General features: G+C 45.5%; 1 protein-coding gene across 1 annotated transcript in view; it reads right to left on the bottom strand.

Moving 5' to 3' along the window:
- Nucleotides 1-22577, bottom strand: part of SLC39A10 (solute carrier family 39 member 10) — a 90442-nt gene extending 67865 nt beyond the window's left edge. The window contains exon 1 of the mRNA XM_084892138.1: nt 22452-22577. The gene's annotated coding sequence lies outside the window, so the exon portion shown is untranslated. The remainder of the gene's footprint in view (nt 1-22451) is intronic.
- Between the last annotated feature and the right edge of the window lie 3224 nt (nt 22578-25801).

Below are 25801 nucleotides of genomic sequence, written 5' to 3'. Positions count from 1 at the left end.
AGAGATGAAGGATCCATATCACTGTGACCCCACCTATCAGGGGAAGCGTGCATGTCCTCCTCTTGGCATCAAGGGATGGGGGATTGTGCTGGCTTTGTTTACAGCTGAGTGGAGCCCTCAAGGCCCTACAGGCCAGGGGACTCATAGCTTGGGCCCGATTGCCTGGGTCCTCACACAACCCACTGGTTTTAACCACTGCTCCTACAAGTAAGTAGGTAAGTAGGTAAGTAGGTAGGTAGGTAAGGTAAGTAGGTAGGTAGGTTGGTAGGTAGGTAGGTAGATAGGACAGTGCTGGTCCCCAAAGCTGTGACTAATCGCTTCTTTCTCAGACTCTCAAAACTGAGCAGTTCTTGTAGGATTCCTACCAGAACAGAATCATTCTTCCTGACGATCTAAGAAACAAGCCCCAAAGAAGAATCCCTTTGTAAGAGTAACAAAAGAAACAGAAGAAAAATGTAGGATACCGTGATCTAAAGTCGAGAGATGTCAATTTAATGGGTGCATACTTAGAGCAGTATAGTTGGGCGAGGGAAGAGGAAAAGGTAGAGGAGACTTTAGAGAGAATCACATTAAATTAGTTTCAATAGGTTTACCCCCCCCCCCAAGTCCACACATAATATTCTTTTGGCCAGCTTTCTTACATATTAAAACTTAAAATTATGAAGATAAATTCTCAGGCTAAGGCATGTTTTGGCCTAATTAGCAACCCCTTAGACTAGCACGCAGGAGTCTATGACTAACAAAACTAGCCAGACTTGATTCTTATCAAGGTCTCTTTGGAAGGAGTTAAAAAAAGAAAAATAATAATAAGGTATTAGTCTCTTAGAGAACTGAACTAACCAAAAGCAGAGCTGGACATTGAGAGTACACAAAATTTATATGGATTTTTTACGCATTAATGAAGAAAAACATAACTTCCATTGCTTTTGGAGACTACTCAAGTTATAACTTTAGTTAATACATTTTATAATTACGAAGTGACAATCCCCATCCAGAAATCCTGGTTTTCTGACATGCCAGTGTATCTACAATAATGCCAAGGAGTGCTTTAAAAGACTCAAAATAAAACTTATGTTGATTTGCCGAAATTTTTTAAAAGAAAGAAATCTGAAATACAATTTTTTTGGGGGGAAATGGTTAGGCTACTCTAAATAAACTGATCATCTTAATTGCAAGAACTACCATTTTTTATCCTTGGACCACAAAGATGATGGATAACTTAAAAAAACAACAAAAACAACATGCAAAGAAACAAAAGCTTTGTCAAGGGCGAGTACATTAAACATGGTTCAAACAGTGACATGGTCTGTCCTCCTTCCGGCCCCTTCCATCCCCACCGTCTGCTGTCCATCATGAAACTGCATTTCTGCTGACTCTCCTTAAACATGTTAAGTTCTTTTCCTCTGGATGTTTTCCTGCAGAACGTAATCGAAAGGCAGTTTACGTCCAGAAAGAAATAACCAGCAATCTCTTGAAGTTTAAACAACGAGGAACACACAACACAATGCGCCTGGCAGTGATAGATTTGGAAATGACATAAAAGGGAAGGCATGCAAACTCACTGGCCCTCCAACTCACTGTCAGATGCAGTTGTTTGGATGCTAATGATAGATGCACTGGTTAGACCTGAGATTATTCTTTAGACAGCCCATATTTAGAATGCTTAGTGGAGGCTAAAAATAATAATCATAGTCATGGTATAGATCATGAATTAATTACTTAATTAATTAACTCATCCATTCATTCATTTATTCATTCATTCATACAACAAATGTTAATAGAGAACTGATAGGTACTTGGGCTGCTGCAGGAAACAAAAACTATCAGTACTCTCAGCCTACTTGACCTAATTGGCATGTACAAAGCACTCCATCCCAAACAGCAGAATTCACTTTTTTTTTTTTTTTTTTTCCTCACACTACCTGGAACATTCAAGAAGCTACAGCAGATTTGGGATTCAAAATAAAACCTCAATAAATTTTAAAGGATTGAAAATTAAAAACAACAAAAAAACTAGGCCTCTGATCATGATGAAAGAAAACAAGGAATCAATACATTTTTAGATATATGGGAAATCCTCAAATGTTTGTATTAAGGCCACATACTAATTCTAAATAACACATGGCAAAAAGGAGAAAACCTTGGACACGAATAAAAACTTAAAAACACAACATAGCAAAGTGTGATTCAACTGAAGTCATGCTTGGTGAAACATTTATAATACTAACTATTTATATTAGAAGAGAAGAAAGGTCTAAAACGAACAACCTCAGCGTGTACATAAAGCAAACAAATGAAGCATTAAGGGTGATGCCTACATTTTTCACCAAGAAGAAGAAGGCCACCAAATTAAATCCATGGTAAATAGAAGGAAGAAAAAAGATAAGAGCAGAAATCAGCGAATCAGAAAATGGACAACAGAGAGAGAAATCCTTGAGACCAAAAATGGGCCAAGGGAAAGATTATTGTTCCAAGTCCTCCAAAGGAAAGCCGTGTTTCTTTCAAGGAAGAAAAGCTTCCCTGCCTCTTGGCCAGGAGGCAGAAACAGAGAAGTCCAACCGGCCGGGCAGGGCCCTGTGGGCACCTCATGTCGGGGTGGTGGCTGCAAGCCGGGTAGGCCATTTCCAGAAATTAAGACCTGCGTTATAGGAATGTGTTATCTGGAGATCTAGTCTGAGCGAAGTCTCGGCTTTTGCAACAAGCCTGGTATTCAGAACACTTCTTGCTTCTGCAGCACGGCCGGCATTTTCACGTTCAAGGGCCTCGTCTCCCTCCTCAGGCCTGGGACCGTGTTTCTCTTTGGGACCCTTAGACCCGCAGGTGAATGGAGACTGCAAAGCCGCTGCAGATCCACACCGGCTCCCTATCCTGCCCGGCCAGGGGGCTGCTGCCTGCTGACCTGCTGTCCCATCAGCCCTGCAGTCTGAAGAAGCCACACACCACTGTAGAAGAACAAACACAGCGGAAATCTACAAGCCGGGATGTTGACTTAAATGTAGGGGTCCTTTCCCTCTAGATCTGGGATAGGCAGTTAGACAGACGTGAGCAGACCAAGGACGATGGGCCAGGTACAGATAGCCACCAGGGTGGACAGCCCAACTCCTAGCAGTTTGAACTCCCCCCCACCCCCCTCCACCCCCCACAGCTCTGGAAACAGCATGGCCTCAGTTGTATGGCAGCTCCAGGCCCAGAAAAGCAGCCACATCAGGAGCCACATGCTAACCTGACAAGCTCAGGGGAGGCCTGCGTGGCAGTGTTGCAAACTCAGAGACCTAAAACAGCCACAAAAGGCAGAAACCGGTTGGGCTCAGCGGTAGAGCGTTGGTCTGCGAACTAAAAGGTCCCAGGTTCGATTTCGGTCAGGGGCGGTTTGGGGTGTGCAGGAGGCAGCTGGTCGATGTTTCTCTCTCATCGACGTTTCTAGCTCTCTATCTCCCTCCCTTCCTCTCTGTAAGAAAAATCAATAAAATATATTAAAAAAACAAATAAATAAATAAAATAACCACAAAAGATGGCCTGAAAATTAAATATTTAACTACAAACAGGTTATGGTGGGTAGTCATGTCCTAAGCCGATATTTCCCCTGACCAAGATCAACTTAGGTCTTTCCAGAGCCCGTTTGCCTGCCCTTTTGCCTCTAAGATAACATATCTATGAAATGCCTGGGTAACTTGTAACTTCCTTTTTACCCCGGACCCTTCAGGGCACAACAAATGGCACTGAGACATTCCCTCACAGTTATTGTTATCAAATTAATTGTCAACTGTTAATTCCGTTAAAAGTACCCTGTATCCATCTCTGTAAGAGAAGCACCCATCAATCATTTCACTTTTCACCCTACCCCGGAGGTTTCCCCGCTTTGCTTATGTAACTCACCTACGTCCCTTTCCTTTGATGGCAATGGATAAATACAGATGTAACCCTCCATTCTCCGGGCATATTCATTGAAGTTCTGCTTCCCGGCATATGTTTGGCTCAAATAAATTCACAAAAATTCTTTACAGGTTTCAATGTTTTTCGTTTTTTTCCTTAACAGAGGAAGCCACATGCGACTATAGAGGAACATAGCGGAAATCTATAAGCGGGGTGTTGACTTAAATGTAGGGATCCTTTTGCTCCAGATGTGGGATAGGCAGCTAGACAGACGTGAGCAGAGCAAGGACGATGGGTCACCAGGGTGGACAGCCCGACTCCTCGCAGTTTGGACCCCTTGACCTTTCCCCCTGGAGCCAGCATCCAGGTCTCAGTTGTATGTCAGCTCCAGGCCCAGAAAAGCAGCCACACTAGCCCAGCTGCCCTCAGGCCCAGCTGCGTTGGATAATGGCCCCACCCTGGTGCCGGCCAATCAGTGGAGACCGTAGCCCCATGAGGACACACCTGGAGAGTGCAGAATGTTCTCTGGAGATCTTCCCCTCACCATCTCCGCCCTTAAAGCCTCAGGAAGGGACCCAGTTTGCGCTTCCTCCTGGGAGCAGGCCCATGCTTCCCCCTCCCCTGCCCTACACCCCTCCTCTAGGCAGCCATGCCATTGGCTTCCTCACTCCCAAGTTCCAAGGCCCTTCCTTTGCCTCCACAACCTGTTTCCTAAGCCCCTTCTCCTAGGAATCACTTCTAACTCTGTGATCTTACACATAAATGTTCTCTGACAGCTGGAGTCTTGGCTCCAAATTCATTCCCAGCCAGAACTCAAGTACCGAGGCTGCTGAATCTGGACTGAGTCCAACCCTCCGGGCAGGGCAGACACCTGGTGTGGCTCCGCACGACAGCGGACCCACAGGACCCACGCTCCCTCTATTCCTTCAACTCTGTAAAAGAGGCTCCGAACCAGACAGCTTTGTTTCCATACAGCATGATTTGATGGGGACCATGCAGGAAGTCCCCATTGTCTTAAACGCCTAAGGGCTAAAGATTCTGAGCAGGCATGCCTTTGGAAGAGCGCTTTTCATTTAAAAGGTCATTATTTTTTAAATTATTATTATTATTATTATTATTATTATTTTATGAATTTGTTTGAGCCAAACTGACAACAGTTGCCGGGCAGCAAAATCTCAATGGTCTGAGAAAATGCTCCCTCAAATGAGCATTCTTTTTTTTCTTTTTAAAAAATATATTTTATTGATTTTTTTACAGAGAGGAAGGGAGAGGAATAGAGAGTTAGAAACTTCGATCAGCTGCCTCTTGCACACCTCCTACTGGGGATGTGCCCGCAACCAAGGTACATGCCCTTGACTGGAATCGAACCTGGGACCTTTCAGTCCACAGACCAACACTCTACCACTGAGCCAAACTGACTTCGGCCCAATTGTTGTTTTTAAAAAGATGTGTGAGGCTCTAGGAAAAAATAGAATACTCTCCAGACTCTGGAGTGAGACCAGAGACTTGGCTACATTTGAATCACAGCTAGATTTTGAATTAGAAAAAAACAAAAAACCTTTCCTCCGTGTAAAGCCAGCCAGCCATCATTTGCTCAGAAAGCTATTCTTGGCTTCTTCACTTACTGAAAGAGGAATGGAATCTCCGACGACACTAATCGAAATGCTTCCTTCCCCTTGTCTGTTTCCCAGCACATCAGCCCCAGACTGTGGGGCAGACCAAAGTCAGAATCTGAACTTGTAGGCGCTGATCATGGGTTCCTCTGCGAGGAAAGTCGCTGATCCAGCGGGAGGGTCTCCAGTTGCCATGGGGTTGAGACTGAGGACATTTCGGTTTCTCGGGTGAAAAGGGAAACCTAACAGGGAATATCCCTTAGAGGCCTCCCGTTTTCCTCAGAGGAGCTAACGTAGCAGGTCAGCGATCTCCCCTTTCCTCTCGGGTGTCGTGGCTTCCGGGCAGGCCTGCGTGGAGAAATCTGGGCTCTGCACATTTCCAGGCTGGTAGGACCATGAACTCTCTTCAGCGGAGGGGAAGGGGAAATTACTAGGATTGTTTTATACAAGGCTGGGCGAAAGTAGGCTTACAGTTGTGAGTAGGTGAAACAGTTTATTCTTATATTATTATATTCTTTTTCCCTAGGAACAGCTGCAGACCTACTTTCGCCTCACTGTGAATGTCAAGAAGCCAGCCGGGACCTTGGCAACAGCGGGGATCGTGGCTCAGATCGGAGTTTGGCTGAGCCTGTGTGTGTCAAGAAGCAGAGGTGAACACTTGGGGCATTGTGGCCATGTGGCCTCTCCGGCGCCTGCTCCGCTCTGCCCTCAGTGCCCCAGACAATGCATGAGCCAACCAGCGTTCCAGTAAAACCTTGTGCTTGATATTTGAATTTCACATACTTTTCTTTGGCTTTTCTTTTTTAACCTTTCAAAAATGTTAAACCCGTTTTTAGCTTGCAGGCTATAGAAGAACAGGTGGTGGGCCTGATTTCGGCATTTGGGGACTAGACGGTTGACCTCTGACCTAGACGCGCACTCAGCCACGCGCCACGATGTACTTGCTGTAAACTAACGGTTAGAGCTGACCCTGGAGCAGCCTGGTCTGAACTGCACAGGTCCACTTGTAGGCGGGCTTTTTCAATAAAACTGATCAATGTAGCCAAAGCTGGTTTGGCTCAGTGGTAGAGCATCGGTCTGCGGACTGAAAGGTCCCAGGTTCGATTCCAGTCAAGGGCATGTACCTTGGTTGCGGGCACATCCCCGGTAGGGGGTGTGCAAGAGGCAGCTGGTCGATGTTTCTCTCTCATCGATGTTTCTAGCTCTCTATCTCTCTCCCTTCCTCTCTGTAAAAAATCAATAAAATATATATTAAAAAACCCACAAAAAACCAAAAAACTGTTCAATGTATTTTCTCTTTCTATGACTGTCTTTCTTCTATCCTTCTCCTCCTTTTCCTCCTTCTCCTTCTCCTTTATTTGCTGCAGAAAGCTTTCTTGTTGCATTTGGTCCAGTGCCTGGGAGAGGGCTCCAGGGGCTTAAAGGATGCCTAGTGGCTTTGGGGAGAGGCTCTGGCAGAAGCCAGACCCCAGGGGGACGCAGAGGGGCCCCCAAAGGCCTCTGGGCTCCCAGGCTCCTGGTGGTGCTGGTGGGGAGCTTTTGGAAGAGACACTGGCCAGCCCCGCCTGGGGCACTTGTGGGCGTGGGGAGGAGGCAGGTGTGGCCCATCTTCCTGATGAGCTGCCCTCCTCCCCCGGAGGTGGTTCTGCAGGGGTCTGAGCTGAGGGTCAGTGGCAGCACCAGGGCCTGTAGCTCCACTCGGGCCTGGGCCAGCCTCCCCCACTCCCTAGGCCAGGGCCTCCTCGGGGTCCAGGGTGTCAGCCCCTCACCTGGGGAGGCTCCAGCTCATCCAGGAGAGAAGGTGGCCACCACGTTGGGTGTGCACCTTAAAATGCTCAGCACCTTAGGCTTCTTCAACCCCTCCCCGCCCTCCAGGACCCTGCAGGGCCGCAGCGTCAGGTGGAAAGAGAAGCCCAGAGACAGGTAGGCGGGCGGCTGCGGGGGCAGGTGGCCGGCAGTGACTGCAGCTTCCACCTGGGGGGGATGATTCTGAGGAACCTGAGAGCTTGTGGTTGTCCGGAAATAAGGAATTAAGATCCAAAAATGATGTTGGCTGGTCTGGGAGGCTGAGGAGAGCCGAGGTGGCTCTGGAGCTGGTGACTGGCAAAGACGGTGGAGGGGGGGGCTGGGGTGGCTGGAAGCAGGAGACAGGTCCCGGCATGGCCAGGGCACTGCCTTCCTATGATTTTCCTCAGTAACATTTTCCTTTCTCTAATTGACTTTCTTTTAATAGTTCTGTGTATAAAACATATAACACAAAATATGTGCTAATTGACTGTTTATGTCATCGGTAAGGCTTCCAATAACAAAAGGCTCTAAGTAGTTATGTTTTGGGGGAGTCAACATTAACACACGGATTTTCCACTGTATGAGGGGTTGGCACCCCTAACCTCTGTGTTGTTTAAGGGTCAACTGTAAGTATAATTGGGGGCTACTGGCATGTTGCGTTGTTTGGATTCGTTGTCAGAAATCCCCGAGAGACGGACTGCTTGACTTGTGATTTCCTGGAGTTTTCCAAAAAGTACTAACACTGAGGATCACAGTGGAGGTCTGGGAGATGCAGTTATCAGTGCCTCAAACACTTGAAATTCCCTTCTAGTCCTGAATTTTGCTTAAAACATTGTTGTGCTCGGCTGGTGTGGCTCAGTGGTTGGGTGTCAACCTAGGGCGCATGCCCAGATTGCAGGCTCCACCCAGTGGGGGGCAGGCAGGAGGCAGCCATCCATGATTCTCTCTCACCATTGATGTCTCTCTCTCTCTCTCTCCCTCTCCCTTCCTCTCTGAAACCACTAACGAGATATTTAACAAGCAAACATACACATTGCAGTGAATTTGGCATTCTGTTGTCCTGCTGGGTTCTAATAATGGGATCGCTCCCTCCGCCGGGCCTGCTTGGACAGAGGCCTCCTCCTCCAAAGATATGGCCTTTGAATCGGAACTCCAGAGAAGGAGGCTTCCACACTACCCTCCTCAATGAGAAGCTGGGTAACAAGCCAGATCCCATAGGGCAGAGGGACTTCTGGAAGAACTGTTCAGAAAGCCAGCTGCGGCAGTGAGACCTGGCGGTGGGTATGGTTTTCTGCTGAAAGTGGGGAGGGGGACGCAGTTCTTAGCACAGGAAAGCAGCGGCTTCAGAATGGAAAGGAGGTGGGGGACCACTGCATGGCAGCCCCTGACCCGGGAGTCCTCCCTACCTCCCCAGTAGCCAGATGGCAACAGAGATGCTAATAGCGACAGGAGTTCCTCTGAGAGCTCCCATTCTTATGAGAATGTGCGGATTTAAAGGACCGATTGCTCCAGCTCTTCTAGTCCGGCTTCCAGGGGAGTGCTCCCTTCTCTGCATGCCCTCCTTCCCCCCCCCCCCAGGGGTAGCAAACATCAGCAATGATGTCTTTCTGTTGCTTTCTCCCTACACCCACTCTCTCAGAAGGCCCAACCCGAATCTGAAATCAGTTCCTGTCCACACTTCCATTTCTCACTCCTCTCCCACAAGTGCTGGATCTCCTCTTTTAAGAATGTCACCCCCAATCAGACCCTGAAGCTGACAATAGCCTTATAGCTTGGCGAATTACCATGGTAACCCTCAGATTCGCTTCTGGAAACCTGCATCAGGAGTCTTATCCTGGTTTCATCACTGTGTTCCACAGCCCCGCCCTGCCCTCTGGGTCCCATCGAGAGAACGATCAGGGCTAATTTTTCTGCTTCAGATTTGCTTCTTGGAAGAGAGGCGATTGAGAAAGAGACTACCCCAGCCTTGCAATAATTGCGATCAAGGATAGAGAAACCTGCCAGAATCCCGGAGTCCTTGTTTGGCTCCGAATGGCAGTTTCGATTTGGCTTTCCAGCTGCTCGTTCATTTTTAAAGGGATGGGTGTGGTTACAAACCTAGAGTGATGTTTGACAACACGGGGGACCCCACCTCCCCAGCTCTGCAAAGGCAGTCGGCCACTGGCTTTGGAAGGCGGCCATGGGTTTACCCGGAGAAGGGCTTGGCTGCGGACTGGGCACGTGCGTGTATTTGTACACAGACCAGATTTCTAGTTACAGGCAAACAATGCCCCCTCCCTTCCCGCCCAGGCCCCAAGTCTTCAGACAGTGCGAGGAGGAATGGCTGGTCCCTGAGCTGCCCAGGCATTTGGCCGGAGAGCGGGGATGCTGGCTATAGTTCATCCCCGGGCCAGGCCTCAGCCCCACTGAATTATTATAGAAAAAAAGAATGAGTGCTAACTCCGGCTCCTCGGACGGGTTTGGGAATCAAGTACTGTATGCTGTGAGCCTGGATGGCCAGCAGCTGTTTTGCGTCCGAGCTCCATAGAAGTGCTGGGAACACAGGGCTTCCAACAGTGCCACATCCATCCTGTCCACAGCTGCCTGTCCACAACTGTCCGCTGCGCTCCTCCAGGCCCTGCACATGGCAAGGGGGCGGCCGTGGTGCGCTCTCTCACACCCGCCCTACGGTTCTGGAACCCTCCCACGGTTGAGTTTCAGGGCCAACAGGGGGCTACCTCCTTATGCAGGGATGGACCTCCCACCGAGGCCCCTGGTAGGAACTTATACTCTCACAGCATCACTTCTGCACTGCTTTCTCTGGTGCTGGCCTCTGAGGACAGAAACGCACTCCAGCTGTGGTCGTGAAAAAGGGGGGATGTGGGGCCAGGGACAGAATCCAAGCTGAGGAGGGTGGCGCATGAGCGAGAGGAGGAAGCGTCAAGAAGCATTGGGCTTCTTTTTGGCTTGGTGGACAGAGTGTCAGCCTGCAGACGGAAGGGTCCTGGGTTTGATTCTGGTCAAGGGCACGTACCTAGTTTGCTGGCTGGATCACCAGCCAGAGTCGGGGCAGTGTGTGATGTTTCTCTTTCTGTCCTTCTCCCTCCCATTCTCTTTCTCTCTCTCTCTCTCTCTCTCTGAAAAAAAAAAAAAAAAAAAAAAAAGCAGCGGAAAAAATGTCCTGGAGTGAGGATTAACCGAAGAAAGAAAGAGACATTGAGCCTTGAGTGAAACAATCTAGTGGCCTGAGCTTTCCTGTGAGGTTATAGAGAAAAAAATTAAGATTAAGTCACCATAGGTTTAAAGAGAATTGAGAAAAATCTACTTGGCTCTATGGAGTAGGTTAAATAAAGATAATCCAGAACTTAATCTTTTTATTATTGGAAGTATTATATGATACCTTTTTCTGCCATCTTGGAGCCTGAGGAGACCTGCTGAGCACAGGACTTTAAAAATGACAAATAAGCCGGGCCAGTGTGGGCAGTGGTTGAGCTTCGACCCATGCACCAGGAGGTCACGGTTCGATTCCTGGTCAGGGCACATGCCTGAGTTTTGGGCTCCATCCCCAGTAGGGGGCATGCAGGAGGCAGCCAATCAATCATTCTCTCTCATCATTGATGTTTCTCTCTCTATCCTTCTCCCTTCCTCTCTGAAATCAGTAATATATATATATATATATATATATATATATATATATATATATATATATATATATATTTTTTTTTTTTTTTAATGACAAACATGACTGGAAGTCTGTGAGCCAAGGCCATTTGGCTGGCTACACACACACAGGAACATTGCTCTTCTTAAAATCAAAGGTGTGGGTGTGCGAGATGGAAGCTCTCTAGGCAGGAGGCGTGCCTTTGTGACAGAGCAGAGAACGCATAGGGACTCCTGGTGGCCAGCGGAACCAGACCAGCCCCCTGGGGAGAGGTGCCTGAGCTCATGGAAACGGGGCATGGCTCCTGCCAAATTCTGAAGCGCCCTTCCCATAAGGCCCGTGCACACAGAACCCATATAAGGCTGCCCCCCTCACGGGTCTACAGTTATTGGAAGTACATAAATCAGAGTGGATTGGCTCTCTTGTAAAAAATAATGATGATATGCTACAACAGCTTGGGGATTGGGATCAGGGACCAAAGATGCAGAAACTAACCACCATCACCATGTCAGCAGAAGAAAGAGAAAACTCAAGGTCCACATGATCTGGGACAATCTCGCTGAATCTGTGGGACTGAGACCCTGAGTCGCGCTGACCCCACCGTGAGGAACAGGAAGAAAAGTACCCTTACACACACCCGTTTTCACGGACGGGGCTCAGGCGGCAGGTTTATTAAACGAGACACTGCTTCGTTTCAGGGAATGGCAACATAATCATCAGGGCGTCTAGAAGGCGACCCCTGATTTCTCAGGAAGGCTTTGGCCTTCTCAGGCACACACTTCCTGTTATGGCTGGGGGAGGGGGGGGGGAATGGGGGGGCGTGCCGAGGCCAGCAGGGGGAGAGTGTACATTTATTGTGGCATCTGCCAGCAGCGGGGCTCATTGGCACCAGCGGAGTGCACTGTGGGCCTCCTGCATGGGAAGCTGAGCTTCCAGGAGGGAGAGGGCTTGCAGCCAGAGTTTATGCCGACTTGAGGCCTCCCAAGTCAGAGCTTGAGCTTTATCTTGGGGAGTGGGCACCCGGGACCCCTCACAGCAAGGGTTGCCTCACAATGCCTACTCATCGGTCTAGGCCTATAAGCAATTTTCTTTTCTCTTTAAAACGGTACCCTTGGCACAACTAACTGAAGGGGCAACGTCTAAAGAAAACTGAAGGGCACCAAGCAATTCCAGCGGCGACTGTAGAGCATGAGGCAGGACTGAACAATGGTCCCACAGCCCCTCAGGTCAATGTCACTTCCCCAGGAAACACAGACACTGTGTCCTGACCTCACTCTTTGGGTTTGTAGCATCTTCGATGCTTCCAAGGCGAAGGCCAGCATTACGAAAACCACACGCTAGTTAAGTGTTTTACTGTGCATACGTTCCGTCATGGGGACATTTACCTGCATTTATTTTCATCACCGGCTGACCTTCCTAACTTCCCTTCGTCGTTCCCTTAATAGTTCCTTTCATGGTTTCATAAGCCTTTTGCAGTTCAAATCAGCGTTTCTAATGATCTGGTTTTGAATAGGACATTTGTCCCTTGACTTTCTGCCTATGTTCCCTCATCACATCAAGTAAATTTGGGGATTAGTGATCAAGTGTCATGCTAGCAGCGTATCTTCTTCATGACAATTTTATGTATTTCGTGAATCTAAACATTTACTAGTTCGGTTTTCTAATCGGCCTGAAAATGTTTGCTGACCAGATTGCTTGTTTTCTGAGTAAATCACACACAGACCTCATGATATCTATGAGGCTGTAAACTGCAGGCCTGTATAGTGAGTTCCCTCGGCCAGTTTCCATGTTCTGAGCCATCAGCATACACATCCCACTCTCTGTGTCTCACACTAGGGATTTAGAGAGTTTTTGCTCTTGTTTCCTTTCTTCTGGTTTGAAAAGCTGATCGGGTGCTGGGATTCAGACCATGCCAGGCCCAGATATGCCACTTGGGTGCACGGATTCCCTGGAGCCGGAGGCCCTTGAGAAACAGCAGGTGCCTGCAGGGCTGTCAGCCCTCCCCTGTCTAGGAGAGCAGGTCATAAAACCTCCACGCAGGAAAGCGCCTCCTCTACCAGGAGGAAAACATTCTTATCGCCAGACACTGGATTGAACTGGAATGGACCTTCCAGGCTCACTGAAATGACCCTTATCTTCCATTAGTTTCCCTCTCCTATAATTACCAGTCATTGCCCCACAATTGACTGCCCCTAGCCCAGGCACTTTGTCTTGTCACATCCCCAGTTATCATTCTTGTAAATAGGTATATAATTTCAGACCTAAGGGCTTCTCCAGACCTTCATTTTCCATCTAAAGACACCCACACACATGAGAGATAGTAAATAAATGTGTTTTTGTTTGTTTGTTTGTTTGTTTGTTTTTTACTGTTAATCTGTTACATGTCAGATTAATTCTTAGGCCAGCCACAGAACTCAAGAGGATAAAAGAAGTTTGCTCCCCAGCACAGCAAGTTTTCACACACACACACGCACACACACACAGTTCTGCATTTTTGCACATTACATAATGCTGCCTGATAATTGTGTCATATGACCACTTTCTACATCATCCTAGAATCTAGATTCTCAGAATTTAAAACCATCTCGAGAGGATCAAATCAAACCTGTAATCTAGGTCTTACTTGGTTCACAATTATAATTATGTGGACCATGCTACTGACTCATAAGACCTTGGGTAAACCCCTAACATTGCTTAGAGGGATGGCAAAGAAGCAATCACCTGAGTTTTGTTTCTTCTTATAATGATTTCCTTTTAAAAACATAAATATAGCCAGTTAAGGTTTCAAATAAATGTGTCCCTGTGTATACCACAAACATCAATGGTTTAATTTTCTGTGTTCTGAGCACTTATATTTTTCACTCTAATTAGTAGTCCCTAGATCTGTAGCTCTGCTAAGTATAAGAGAAAGAGGTTGGAAAAGGGAAAGGAGTGTGGTAATGAATCTCAAGATCAAAGGCAGCAAAATTTCTCCTTGAAAAGTCAGTGTCTATTAAACAGAAATTCAAGTTTATGTCTTCAACAAACTAAACCACGAATACCCCAGAAGCACTCTACCATCCTCGCATCCTGGTCTAGTGCCACGCCCACAGCATCAGATTCAAGTTTAAACAGTAAGCAAACAGGCGGGACAGAGAGGCACTGAAATCCTTCCTACAGCCTCAGCCGTCATGCCTTAACCCTGGGGTGGGTTCAACATAAGAAGACTTACCCCAGCGACAGCTTTTCAAGGTGCCTTAGCTCCAAAGAAAACGGGGTGAAATTCTGCTCGCTCTTAGATTTCTCCCTTGGTTGGTGAGGCAGAGTGAGAGGTCAAAATGCTCTCAGCCTGAGCTGAAAGAGCTTATTCCCAGAGGTTGGTCCTTTGGGTGTGTGTGGGGGGGTGGGGGGAATGAAGGGGAGGGAGGACGGTTTTGCTGCTGCTAATTAGCATCCCAATGCCTCCTCATCCAATCCCAATCTGCAGCCTATTTCTAGCTTTTGTGATTTTTATAGCCTGACCATTCTCCTGTTTTTGTTAGCACAGGTCTTTGTTTTTGGCCTTCCAAACGCCACTTTATCAAAGTGAACAGGACACTCATTTCACACTGGAGATATAACCAGCCTCAAGATTTACACTTGGGAGAGATGAGTCTCAGGCTCTGGCCTTGTAGTTTTTACTGGAGAGTGAACAAATTGCCAAGAAAACTGGCCTGCTCTGTGGGCTCTCTCTCTTCCTTCAGATGTGGCTCCCACATATTCAGGATGGCCTTTTCCTTCTTCAAGGCTATGTTCCTCCTTATGGACCATCTACGGAGCCTGGAAGGTGTCAGGACAGGCAGGAAAGTGGAATTGTAAGGTTTGACTTCTATATTCAGTTCTCAAGGACAGCAGGCGAGGGGTGCTCCCCTTAGGTCCCAGATAAAACTAGAAGTCTCAGGAGGAAGTTGAGAACCCTTATGAAATAGGCCTCATTACCCAGGTTTGGGGGGAAAGAGGGGGTATCTGCAATAGTGTCAACGGTAAAACATGTAAATTAAAAACGCAGGCATCACCATTACCACCATCCTCAATAATGACATTATTGCAATTGGTAGTTTCATAGCATACTTACTGTATGTCAGACATTGCCCTAAGCATGGATGACCTCTTTAATCCTCTGAACAACGCTGTGGAGAAGGGGCTGCTCCATCTCCATTTGAAAAGTAGAGTTTACTGGGGGTAAATGGGCCAAATTTAGTTGAGATATTGAGTGGTACTACTACACTATATATTAGAATACAGACTACCTGACTCACAAGTTTCTCTTCTTAAGCACTCCTCACAATCTAAAACTCAACTTCCTGAGCAACTGAGTTTTAGAGACAGAAGTGATCTTAGCTGTTGAGCGTCTCCTCAAAGTTGATAGAGAATTATGGCCACATGATATATTTTACATATATATATATATATATATATATATATATATATATATATATATATATACACACACACACACACATACACACACTAGTATCCCAGTGCCACAGATTCATGCACATTGAAAATAAATTAATTAGAAGAAATACTTTAATATTGAAATTCGCCCCTTATATAATAGAACTGTCAACCAACAATGACAGTTCAAAACATACGGGTGCAATTGCCGCCAGTGAGAGCTTTATATGTATAGCACATAGGCGCGTCAACTAAGCCTTTTATACACCGGTATAGGGAATAAACTCGCTTAATTAGACCTGATTTAGACAAACTTTTTCCAGCCCAGTGAACACCCCAACTTCTCCTTCAGGTAATTGTCAGCAACACAGCAGTAAATATCTACACAAAGCAAGATTGTTATTGCAGATCACGCAGGGAGAGCAAAGGGTAAAATACTTAACTGCAGCAGTGTGTTTGACTATATCCTGAGCAGTGAGAAAACCTGAAGTCATTTTCAAGGTCCACCATTTCTTCTTTTCAGTTGGGTCAGGTTTCTAAGCTTTCTAAATCTCCATTTTCCAGCTAATGAAAAGCAAATAGGATTCCACCAAGTCTCCTATCTACCTACTCCAGGACATCTGTGAGGATCAAATGAGATGAGGTACATGAAAATGCTTCACAAACATTTGGCTAAATTGTAAAATGTTTGCACCTGGCTACAAAGCAAATCATGTTCCTGGGCTGAAGAAACTCCAATGAGACTAGTTGCTAGAGAGAAGGAGCTGAGTGTTGCCATGTGATATCATTTCCTGGTGCCCACAGTGACTGTTTTTGGGCTAGGCTGGGCTGTGGGCTGCATTTTGACCCATGTAATCTCGGCAGCGTCTGTTGCAGTTTGGTGGAGTGTTGCTCCAGGGTGGTGGAAGGGCCTGTGTTCCACTTGGGGAAAGCCAAGTGTTGGTTTGTTGGTGCCAGATCTATGGTGCTGTTTATTTTTAAATGACCAGTGCATGTCAAGGCAGCTCCTGCATTGAGCATCTGCCTCTAGTGGACAGTGCATGTCATTGCTACCAGTCAGATGGACACTTAGTATCTATCTATCTATCTATCTATCTATCTATCTATCTACTAATTCCCTGACCTGGCTGATACTGATTATGAATCGAGAGTATCAGATAAGCCCTGGTGGGCATGGCTCAGCAATTGGCCTGCACACTGAAGGGTTGCAGGCTTCATCCCTTGCCTGGTCAGAGCATACGTGGGAGGCCACCAATCAATGTGTCTCTCTTACATAAACGTTTCTCTCTCTTCCTCTCCCTCTCTTCCACTCTCTCTAAAAAGCAATGGAGAAAAATACCTTTGGGGGAGGATTAAAAAACAAAACAAAACAGTATGAGATACTTTATCACTCGTTTATGGTGGAAAACACAGAAAAACCTAAATCAAGCATTAAGGAAAACATGTACTGGTAATTATTGGTACAGCAAAATTATTTTCCAAAGTGTTTGTTGTTTTATGGAAGACAGAGAAAACATTCTTTTTTTTTTTTTTGGCAGCTACCCGTTTTTATTTCAGTTTTGTAAGTTTATAGAAGTATGTGTCAGGAAAGTTTAATCATTTTAGTTATCTCGCCAGAAAATCTTCTTCATCTAAAACTTATTTTGCCTTAGAATGCAGTCTGCTAAAAATTGACTTTCCTAATTATCTTTCATTATCTCAGCTCTCCCACTAATATCTTTCATGCATCTGCTCATCAAGTCCTACAGATTTCCAAATGGGATTAGCAGGCTTAACAACTTGCTGTTAGCTACAGTCCCCAGTAGCATCCTTTGAGGATGTTTTGCTTATCATCTGCTTTAGCAAATGTGTTATTATTTTAGTATCATTTGGTGGGTAATAATCTGGAATTTGCATCTGAAACATGAGTTTCATATTTTAAAAAAGTGATGCAGAAATTTATTTTATTTTATTAAATATACTTTTATTGATATTTGAGAGGAAGGGAGAGGGAGAGATAGAAACATCACTGATGAGAGAGAATCATTGATGGCCTGCCTCCTGCACACCCCCTACTGGGGACTGAGCCCATAACCCAGGCATGTGCCCTCATTGGGAATCAAACCTGGGACCCTTGAGACCACAGGCCAATGTCTCTCTACTGAGCCAAACTGGCTAGGGCAGTGGTTGGCAAACTCATTAGTCAACAGAGCCAAATATCAACAGTACAACGATTGAAATTTCTTTTGAGAGTCACATTTTTTAAACTTAAACTTCTTCTAATGCCACTTGTTCAAAATAGACTCACCCAGGCCGTGGTATTTTGTGGAAGAGCCACATTCAAGGGGCCGAAGAGCTGCATGTGGCTTGAAAGCTGCAGTTTGCCAACCACGAGCTAGGGTAATATGGAAATTATTAATGATAATAATAAATATCTGATGTAATTTATTTTTACTGTATTTATCCTAATAACTAAAATATTTTCAAGAAAGCAGTCATGTCATTTTTTTTCCTAAAACATATATATCTATGCACATGTAATTTAATTGTATACATATTTAATAGTATACTCGTTTATATTTAAAGAAGATTTTTGGGGATCTGGGAAGAAAGCCAACAAATTGCTTTTCTATGATGCAGAAATATATAACTTCTCTCAAGAATTGGAGGACAAACTTTAAGATAAAGTTTGTCTATTTTATTAAGAAAACATATTCTCATTTCTAATGAACTGTCATGACAGAAAATAGAATCGTTGTTGAGAATTTTTACTTTAAAGAGTGCCATAGTACTATTGTTTTGAACTTTGAGAACATTATTTTCTAAAAATGCTTTCATTATTTATTTTGATGTCATACCTACATCGTTAGCATTCCATTAATCTCTACTTTTTTTTTTAAAATAACACGACTTATTTTTTATACTAAGTGGAATTAGATTTTCTTTAAAATATATTTTCCTTGTTTTGGGAAGCAACAGGTACTCGGATTATTGCATTTTACAAGGAGTATCTTTCTCACATTGAAATGATGGTCTTTTCTGTCTCCTCTCCTTATTCTTTCCTTCCTTCTTTTCCACTCCTTCCCTCTCACTCTTCCTTCCTTTTTTCTTACCTGTTTTCTCTCCTCCTTTCTTCCCTTCTCTCTCTTTTTTAAACGACTTAAAAGGAGGCAGTCATGGACTCTTGGGTCTGTTAAGGGCTGTCGCAGCTTAGAGAAAACATGTAGCTTGACTTGTATTTGGCAGGTGGAATGCGGCACACCTGTTGGCTTCAATGCCAGGCCACGGCTGGGTAGCGGCACATTTCCAAAATGCCAACCTTGGCTGGGAGGCCCTAGATCAATGTGTAGGAGCTCAGGAGAGCTGAGCTGTGATAATCTTCACTTTGAACTCTGCACCCAGGGTCAGGGGGAGTACAGATGCTCTCCCCTGCGCAAAAAGGTGACGTCCATTGTCTTGCTTTCTTTATAGCCTGCTATGGTTAGCGACCAAAACAGGAAGTGTCATTGTTAATAGGCAGAGACATAAAAGTTCTGTTCTTAGCAACACCTTGCGCCTTCTTTCCCACGAGGACATCTGGAATGCAGGAACTTCGGGTGCACCATATGGCTTCCTCGAGTCTCTTCAAAGTGGGAAAGTTTGTTTTTGTTTTAAAGTGAAGTGGAAGGAAAGTGACTTGCCATTTCAGAGGAGAATAGCATTAGGTTCCTTTCGGATTTGTCTGAGCATCTGTGATCATTTGTCACATGTGGCTAAGAAATGACCAGCGCTGATGAAACAGTTTTATTTTTAGGAAAAAGTCTCATCACATTTTCCCAAAAATAATTTTGCAAAATCTCTGCTTCCTTCCAGAGAAGTTTTCTCCATTGCTACATGTAGAACCATATACTTTTATGATAAAGACCACCTTTTTACCCAAATATACCGATGGGGGAAGGTCTCTGAAACTGGTGAAATGGTCTCTGAAACTGGTGAAATAGAATTCCATTTCCTAGGTTCCTCATGCACAAATATTAAGAAGTCATTCTTGTAACACTTGGCTTGATATGATATTTTAAACAAAGAGAAAAAATGTCATAGGCCAGGGAAGAGAAAGCCAGAAAAGAAACGCTATGGTAAATAGATACCTTGGTCTCTGAAGTTTCACATTTCCTCCCAGCCCATGTCTATTGGCAGACGAATATTCTAGAACAAAATAAGGATAGGTATACCTTTTCTACAGGTGGAATGAGGCTAAGCTCCTTTTTCTCTTTCCGGAATGAAATAAGACTATTTCAAATAAGGATATACTAATGTATTGAGGGAATATTTGCAGCTCAAATGCTTAATTACTAGTAGAAGTTTATCTTTACTGCTAGGCTGCTATCATCCTAAAAATACAGCTTAATATCATAACTAAATGAAAGACAAATCCCCTGCCCTGGTCCATTTGACTTAGTTGTTTGACCATCTTCCCATGCACTGAGAGGTCACCTAGTCCATTCCTGGTTAGAGAATATGCCCAGATTTCAGGCTCCATCCCCAGTAGGAGCGTGTGAGAGGCAGTTGATCAGTCAGTGAATATTTCTCTCCCTCTCCTTTCCTCTCTCTAAAAAATCAAGAAAAATATATTAAAAAAATTAAAAAAGACAAATCCCCAGATAATAGACTAGAAATTTAAGATAACTTTCTACATACCCAAATCCAGTCAAGAACTTGACCAAGAATAACCACTTTATGTATCATTCATTGGGGTCTTCAATGTATTTGAATTTGGAGCTCCTTACATATTGATTTCTGTATACAATTGGAAGAGAAATTTTCTAACTTCCCTATTGTACAATAGAATATGATGTGACTGCCCTTAATGAAAAATGAGGAGCATTTTGGAAAATTTTGAACTAGTTTAAGACTAGATGGTGTTGGACCAAATCTCCTAACTAGAACTTTTTTTCATTTTTAAAAAATATATATTTTATTGATTTTTTACAAAGAGGAAGAGAGAGGAATAGAGATAGAAACATCAATGAGAGAGAATCATCAATAAGCTGCCTCTTGCACACTCCCTACTGGGGATGTGACTGCAACCAAGGTTGACCAGAATTGAACCCGGGACCTTTTAGTCCATAGGCCGATGCTCTATCCACTGATTTCGGCTCATTTTTTTTCTACCACCAAAGTGTAGACGACACATAAAGTTATAGGACCAGAATGACCCCCACAAGGTGTCTCTTTATCCCCCATGTATTATTGTAACAAAATTGGCTTGAAATCCCTTTGTCATCCGTAGAAATGATGGAAGCATCAGGAGTTAGCAGAGTGGAACTTGTCCTGGAGGCTCAGTGGTTCAGAAGATAATGTACTCATGGGGCCATTGGGTTAGGGCCCCCCCCCAACAGCCTCTTCTCTTCCCCAAACACATGGCGTTTCTGTTAACTTTTTGTTTTATAAGGTGAGTTGGAAATGTAATGGGTGTTATGTATGCAGTTGTGAGGAAATTAAAAGGAAGTAAGCACTTGATTGTAGGATCAAAGTTCTACTTAACAACTCTGGAATCCTTATAGGAAGAAATGTTAAAAACTTAAAATACTTTACATTGAAAAATTATTTTACAGTTTACAAAGCACTGTCTTATAAAATTATTTCATTTGAAATACAACGAGGGAGGGCCAGGATCACAGCATGAGTTACTAGCAGAGTTATCGCCATAAACTACCGTGTTTCCCCGAAAATAAGACATCCTCCGTAAATAAGACCTAGCGCAGGGAAAGATAAGACATCCCCTGAAAATAAGACCTAGCGCAACTTTGGGAGAAAAAATTAATATAAGACACTGTCTTATTTTCGGGGAAACAGGGTATGCATATCTCTCTCTCTCTCTCTCTCTCTCTCTCTCTCTCTCTCTCTCTCTCTCTTTATCTCCCCCCCCCCCCCCAATGACTGAGTCTAAAACTTACTTTGTGGATGCTTAACAACATAAAAAAACATGAAAAGCTTTCTGAGGGCAAATTTAGTGCCTTATTTATTTTTGCATTTGTAGTAGCTAACCCAATCTAAGTATTCAGCTGTTCGTTGAATGAATGATTGAATGAATGAATGAAATAAAATAAAAACACAAAATGAAACAGAATTTTTCTGATAGTAAATAAGTAAATAAAAATAGAAGATTAATGTTGCAGATTTTAGACAGCTATTGAGAACGTCAAGCATTCAATGATATGCTATCTAATCTGTCATCTGTCTTGTTAGCCTCACTCCATGTAATACATTTTATCATCTATTGTTATTTACACATTTCCAGGTCACTGTCATAACAATTATTTAGAAAGACAGCATGAGTTAGATTTCATCTTCAGTGACATATGGTTTATGGGGATACAGCAAACAGAAATGTCCTAAATACCTGCCACCTCTGGGCGAGCGCCAGACCATTAACTTATATTTACATCAGCTTCCGTTTGTGGTGGTTGTTATATATTTGCTAATGCATTTCAAGGGAAAGCATCCCCGGATCATTCCTATGTTATCCCATCAGCGTGGCTTACCCATGACTGGGTTTCAACTGGACAAGCTTAGATAAAACAGGTTTTCACACACATATTTTGTTTCTACTTGCACGTTTGGGTAAAGACCCCAGATGTGTTGAGCTTTATTTTGTCTTTGGAAAAATCTCTACAAGTAAATATTTCTATTTGTGACTTGGAAGAAAGCATAGAGGGAGAACTAGTCAGTTCTTTCGCACTAATCATGGCAAATTTTCCAGTACTTGCAAGGTACACGGAGGAAAACACATTTCAAAGGATAGACAGATTTCACAAAACCAAACCCCTGAAACCAACCAAGATGAGATAACCAGGGTCTAGCTTAGATCCTCTAGATGCAGACCAAGGAAGAAATGACGGAGAAGATGGCCCAGGCTGTCACCTTGGCCAGTTTCGGTCCTGCTGTGGCAGGGACACTACACGATGCCATCTAGTGACCAGAGACCAGCATGTGAGTAATCACATAGGAGAGACAGGTGAGGAGGTGAGGTCCCTGGGACGGCTTTCTGTGAGAGGGGAAAGCCCCTCTGAGAGGGTCCACTGGGGTGATGAGCACCCTCTCTCCTGGGACACAGAGCCAGAACTCCCCTCTTTATGGTGAGGGGCTGCCTTGCCACCTACCTCCAGCTCCGCACCTCTGCCTCCTCCGCCGCTGCCCGGCACCCGGTCTCAGCTGAGCCGGGAGTCACAGCCCCCACACAGGGCCAGGTGGTGGGTGTGGAGCACTCGACAGTCTCCACAGATTCAAAGGAGAACTCCAGAAAAGCGGAAACGCTCTGTGCCCGATACACTGCGGCCACAATAACAAAAAAGCAGTTCAAAGAGCAGAGCTAAAACGGGGGCCGGAGGAAATCATCTCTGTTTCCCTTGGCCCGGACCGAAGACCCGATGCTGCCTGGCCCCGCACAGCCGCTCCCTGCTTATGGCTCTGGCTCTGCCCTCGGGGAAGCCTGGGCTCCGAGTCATCGCATCTTCTGGAAGCAGATGGCATAGATTTTTTTAGATTTTTTTTTTTTTTTTTTTAAGAGAAAGAACAGCAATCTGTCGCCCGTGGGATTGTCACAGTCCCGTCGTCGTTTCTTTGGGGTGCATTTTTCACAACTAGACTCACCAGCCAGCGCTGCTGCCATAGATACCACCAGGGCAGGAGCCACTTTGCCGCCCTCACATTTGTCAGAGGGAGATGCAGGCAACTGCCTTCCACCAGGCAGTTAGCAGCCTCTGTGGCCCGAGAGAGAAGAATGTATCGGGAGCTCAGCCTCAAGGATGTTCGCTTGTTTGCTCTGCGCGGTGGCCGGCTCACCGTGATCGGGGCACAATGTGTGGAAATTGCACAGCCATCATTTCCACAAATCAAAGCTGGAGGCCCGGGGAGGCCTGGCGGGGCTGCTACGTGGCCCGGCCGTGGAGACATGGCTGCCTTTATGTCTGTGGACGTAGAAACATGGGACCCTGTGAAGAGTTCCTGGGAGTGTACGTGAGCCAAACGGTCACAATTGCCGGGAAGCAGAACCTCCATGGACTGGGCTAGTGCTCCGGAGGACGGCGGTCTTTCATCTATTTTTACTCTTTGCCATCAAAGGAGGGGACGGAGGTGGGCCACATGAAGTCCACTGGTGATCAGAGAGGCGGGAGAAAGCAAAGCGGAGAAACCCCTGGGATTGGATAAAAAGTAAAATAATAGACAAATACTTAGGTGGGTCCTGCAGGATAGTCAGCGGTCAACAGTTAACATGATACAGTAACAATGAAGGAACCCAAGGGCTCCGGGAAACGGGACATTACAAGTTACCCTGACATTTCAAGGGTATGTTACCATAGATGCAGAAAGACAGAGAGGCTCAGGCAAGGTAAACATTGACCTTGTCAGTGAAGATACCCGACTAGGGCGTAACTGCCCACCGTCACTGCTTTTAGTTCAAGTTTAATTTCAGGCCATCCTCTGTGGTGACTCGAGGTCTCTGTGCTTGCAAGACCGCCATGCAGGCCTCCCCTGAGCTGACAGGTTGGCACGTGGCCCCTTTCGTCCACATGTCTAAGGTTTTTCTTCTCTTTTTAAATGATTGTTCAGGTTGAACCATCACTGAGCTTTATTTATTTTGTTTTGGAACAAAAAGTCAGGATTAACCGCAGGCGGCCAAAGGACACATGTGGAAAAGTGTCTTCTCTCTGTTTATTCTATTTATGCTTAGTTCAACTGTCCTTCATGGTTATGGGGGGCTTGGCCTAGTCTAGGCAAAGGACTCTTATTCAACTGTTAGGACCCCCAAGGACACACGTGTGCGCTTGCTCCAGCAGCACAGACCCTCACACTGGGCTGACACAGAGAAGGGTAGACAGGCCCCTGTGCAAGGATGACAAGAAAACTTGTGAAGGTCCCTATCAAGAGAGAGAGAGAGAGAGAGAGTGAGAGAGAGAGAGAGAGAGAGAGAGAGAGAGAGAGAGAGAGGGAGAATGAACTCTTGGTACAGTTTCCATATTTTGAGGTTTGAGGGGACGTTTTGATGCCTTCAGCCTTGTCTGGTCCAGTTTCTGGTGGCTGCTTCCTCCACATTTAAAATGTAACTAGTCAGCTGGCTGTTGGGGTGGCAGTGAGCCTGCAGGATGGTGAGAAAGAAGGAACACACGTCTCTGCTCTCTGCTTCCCTCTTTTTGCTCCAGCAGAGGTTTGGTGGAGCTGCTGGTAGAGCCACTGGTTCTTCCCAGAACTTGAAAACCTCTGTTTGCAGCAAACACTTGGGTGTTAGGCTGGGAGGGGTGAGGTGGGGCGGGAATCTCGTCAGGAGGTGAATTTGGAGAAATTACTTGAGGGTGAAATGTTGGGGAAATCCTACTGGGGCGTGCTGTTAGCTCTTTTGATGTTTCAACTCATTTAGAGAAAGTGATCATATGCAAAAAAGGACCCTTTTCAACATCTGGGATGTAATGAGCATGAACATCTCTTTAGGTTCAAGACTGATGGTCAAAGATGGTTTTCTTCCGCCCTGTGTCGGCTTCAAAGAGTGTTTCAGTGTTCTGTAATGTCAATGTCAGAGATTGTAAGGCTCAACGAACGATTCAAGCAGAAGTCCATGACCCAGTTTAATGTTGACAGGGTTTCTTTTATCTTTCACTGTGGTGCCACTCTGTTCCTGTCATTTTCACTGCTGGGATGTTTCTGGTTATATAGAGATGTATATAATTGCCTTCTGCCCACATCCTCCTCCAAAGGAATCTGTTCCCACTCTCCAACCCTGCTAAACACATGGGCCTTGTCATCCCTGGTTATATCCGATGCCCCTGCTCTGCTGGCTGTGGGTGAGACCCACAGAGGGAGCCAGGCCACAGGTTAGGCCATGCCATGTGGATGATTTCACTGGAAAGTTCTGAACCAGGGCATGGGAATCACAGGAGGGTGATGGGAGCTGGATGTGCAGAGTCACAGGTATCTGGGCTGAGAGGGATGCAGCATAAACCTCAGCCACGTGTGATCCTCTTTAGGAGGGAACCCGAAGGAAACCCCTTGCGTACGGAGCCAGCCTGTGGGGAGGACAGGGTACAGACACGCGCAGAAAAGCAGTAACCAGAGCTCTAGCTGACTGTGGTCAGGTCTGGGCCTCCATCTATTTTCTCAATAAGCATACGGTGTGGTGTTTTGTTTTTGCGTTTTGTTGTTTGTTTGTTTGTTTTTCTAAGCTGGATTGCACAGCTCGGGGGTAATTCCTGATTGTCTTAAGTCAATCAACACTACACATCCGCCTGCCCATAGGATTGATTCGGGGTGGGCATGTGAACCAATGAGGGACAATGCAGTTAAGGAGACAGACAGTTGCAGGAGTTCTGGGACAATTTCCCCCCCTCTAATCCATGGGAACCTCCTCAAAAGTACTCTCTGCTTCTGTAGATATCAGCAAGGAAGCATGTAGCTCGGGCTGGTTCTGCTGACCTTGTTTAAACCAAGAGAGGAGTCAGTCTTAGATGAGAACCACGTC

The sequence above is a fragment of the Pipistrellus hanaki genome (assembly GCF_964339955.1).
Source record: "Pipistrellus hanaki genome assembly, chromosome: 8".
Taxonomy (NCBI): domain Eukaryota; kingdom Metazoa; phylum Chordata; class Mammalia; order Chiroptera; family Vespertilionidae; genus Pipistrellus; species Pipistrellus hanaki.
The sequence above is the reverse complement of the archived record's forward strand: the minus strand, read 5'-3'. Positions and strand labels throughout refer to the sequence as shown.